General features: G+C 37.8%; 1 non-coding gene across 1 annotated transcript; it reads right to left on the bottom strand.

Annotated features, from left to right (window-relative positions):
* Positions 1–2,797: 2,797 nt before the first annotated feature.
* On the bottom strand, positions 2,798–2,905 carry LOC112799299 (small nucleolar RNA R71). The gene has a single exon (XR_003200875.1). It is a non-coding gene; the product is annotated as a small nucleolar RNA R71 (small nucleolar RNA).
* Positions 2,906–3,108: the final 203 nt, after the last annotated feature.

Genomic DNA, 3,108 nt, shown 5'->3' with positions numbered 1-3,108 from the left:
GACGTGCTTCAAACTCCTAGCAGGCGGGGCGTTAGTGACAGACGCAAAAGAATCGATGGATTCTATTCCGGCCTGACCGAGAACCGACAGCTGATTACCCATGCTGTGACAGAGCATAGGCGACGTTTTCACTGAGAGGATGGGAGGTAGCCACTGACAATGGTGAAACCCTACATGAGCTTGCCATGGAAAGGAGTAAGAAGGATTGGATGAAGACAGTAGGAAAGCAGAGAGACGGAAGGGAAGGCATCTTCATGCGCTTATCTGATGTTCCTACCAATGAATTACATAAGTATCTCTATCTTTACCTTTATGTTTATTTCGTTCATCATCATACATCCATTTGAGTTTGCCTAACTAAGATTTACAAGATGACCATAGCTTGCTTCATACTAACAATCTCCGTGGGATCGACCCTTACTCGCGTAAGGTTTATTACTTGGACGACCCAGTGCACTTGCTGGTTAGTTGTGCGAAGTTGTGTAATGCCATGGTACTGAGCCACCAAGTTCTTGGGGTTCATGACCGGGGATTATGAGAGTTGTGAAAAGTATTGTTCACAATTTCGCGCACCAAGTTTTTGGCGCCGTTGCCGGGGATTGTTCAAGTTTTGAGCAAGCTTTTGGTAACATCAGTGCCAAGGATTGTTCAGTTTGGACAACTGAAGGTTCATCTTGTTGCTTAGATTAGGTATTTATTTTTTTTGAATTTCTTGAAGATGAATTCTAGAGTTTCATGATGATTTGTTGAAATCTGGCTGGCTGAGAAGCCATGTCTAATCTCATTGGACCGAGGTTTCAACTTATCATCACAAGAGCTTGTTGATTTCTATCAATCTTGCTTTTGGAGCAGTGATCTGCTAAGGCTTGGCTGGCCTTTGGCCATGTCTAGTGTTTTGGACCGAAGCTTTCTTTGAAAGCTTGGCTGGCTGTGAAGCCATGTCTAATTCCTGGACCGATGTCTTAGACTAGCATTGCACTGATTCCTGGAATTCTCATTAAGAATTTTGATATCTTTTTCCATCTAATTTTCGAAAAACACAAAAAATTCAAAAAAAAAATCATAAAATCCAAAAATATTTCTTGTTTAAGTCTAGTGTCTCATCTTAAGTTTGGTGTCAATTGCATGCATCCATTCATGTGTCTTAAAGATCTTCAAGTAATTCTTGATGATTTCTTACTCTGATCTTTGAATTCTATTGACTTGAGTGTTTTGTGTGTCTCATATGCATTTTCATTTTGTTAGTGTCAGTAGTATACAAACTGCCAAGTTTGGTGTCTTGCATGCATTGTTATTTAATTCTTGTTGCATTTTGATTATTAAAAATCCAAAAAAAAATATATATTTTTAATTTGTGTCTTCTCAAGTCAATAATACAGAGAATTGAAGATTCAGAACATTCTGCAGAGGAATTACACAGAAAAAGCTGGGCGTTCAAAACGCCCAGTAAAGAAGGACAGACTGGCGTTTAAACGCCAGCCAGGGTACCTGGTTGGGCGTTTAACGCCCAAAGAGGTATAGTTTTGGGCGTTAAATGCCAGAATGTGCACCATTCTGGGCGTTTAACGCCAGGATGGCTAAAGGGGAAAGATTTTGTTTTCAAATCAAATTTTTTTTAAGTTTTCAAAATCTTTTCACAATCAAATCTTTTTCAAATCAATTTTTCAATCAAATCTTTTTCAAAATCAATTTCTTTCCATTTTCAAAGATACTTGCTACCAATTAATGATTTGATTCAACGTTTCAAGTATGTTGCCTTTTCTGTTGAGAGAGGTTTAATGTTTGAATCATATCTTTTCTTGTTAGTCAAGTTTTTAGTTTTCAAAATCAAATCTTTCTAAAATGTTTTTCAAATCACATCTTCTCAATCACATCTTTTTAAAACCAATCATATCTTCTTAACCACATTTTTTTCAAAATAGTTTTCAATCAAATCTTTTTGATTTCTAATTTTAAAATATTTTTCAAAAATTACTTGATTTCTTTTCCACTTTCATTTTCGAAAAATCAAGTAGTGTTTTCAAAAATGTTTTCAAAATCTTTTACTTAATTTTCGAAAATTACTTCCCTCCTTCTCACATCCTTCTATTTATGGATTAACACTATCCCTTAATGCAAAATTCGAACTCCATCTTCTTTGATAAGTTCGAATTTTCTACTTCTGTCTTCTACTCTTCTTTTCCTCTGACACTTTAAGGAATCTCTATACTGTGACATAGAGGATTCCACATTTTCTTGTTCTCTTCTCTTTCATATGATAAGGAGCAAAGACAAAGGCATTCTTGTTGAGGCTGATCCTGAACCTGAAAGGACCTTGAAGAGAAAGCTAAGAGAAGCCAAAGCACAACACTCTTTAGAGGACCTGACCGAATTCTTCAAAGAAGAAGAACACATGGCAGCCGAAAACAACAACAATGCCAACAATGCAAGGAAGGTGCTGGGTGACTTTGCTGCACCTACTCCCGACTTCTATGGGAGAAGCATCTCTATCCCTGCCATTAGAGCAAACAACTTTGAGCTTAAGCCTCAATTAGTTTCTCTAATGCAACAGAATTGCAAATTCCATGGACTTCCATTGGAAGATCCTCATCAGTTTTTAGCTGAATTCCTGCAAATCTGTGACACTGTTAAGACCAATGGGGTTGACCCTGAGGTCTACAGACTTATGCTATTCCCTTTTGCTGTAAGAGACAGAGCTAGAACATGGTTGGACTCTCAACCTAAAGAAAGCCTGGACTCTTGGGAAAAGCTAGTCAATGCCATCTTGGCAAAGTTCTTTCCACCTCAAAAATTGAGTAAGCTTAGAGTGGAAGTCCAAACCTTCAGACAGAAGGAAGGAGAATCCCTCTATGAAGCTTGGGAAAGATACAAACAATTAATCAGAAAGTGTCCTTCTGATATGCTTTCTGAATGGAGCATCATAGGTATTTTCTATGATGGTCTCTCTGAACTATCCAAAATGTCTTTGGATAGCTCTGCAGGAGGATCTCTTCATCTGAAGAAGACGCCTACTGAAGCTCAAGAACTGATTGAAATGGTTGCAAATAACCAATTCATGTACACTTCTGAAAGAAATCCTGTGAACAATGGGACTAGTCAGAAGAAAGG

Source organism: Arachis hypogaea, chromosome 4 (genome assembly GCF_003086295.3).
Source record: "Arachis hypogaea cultivar Tifrunner chromosome 4, arahy.Tifrunner.gnm2.J5K5, whole genome shotgun sequence".
Lineage (NCBI taxonomy): Eukaryota > Viridiplantae > Streptophyta > Magnoliopsida > Fabales > Fabaceae > Arachis > Arachis hypogaea.
The sequence above is the reverse complement of the archived record's forward strand: the minus strand, read 5'-3'. Positions and strand labels throughout refer to the sequence as shown.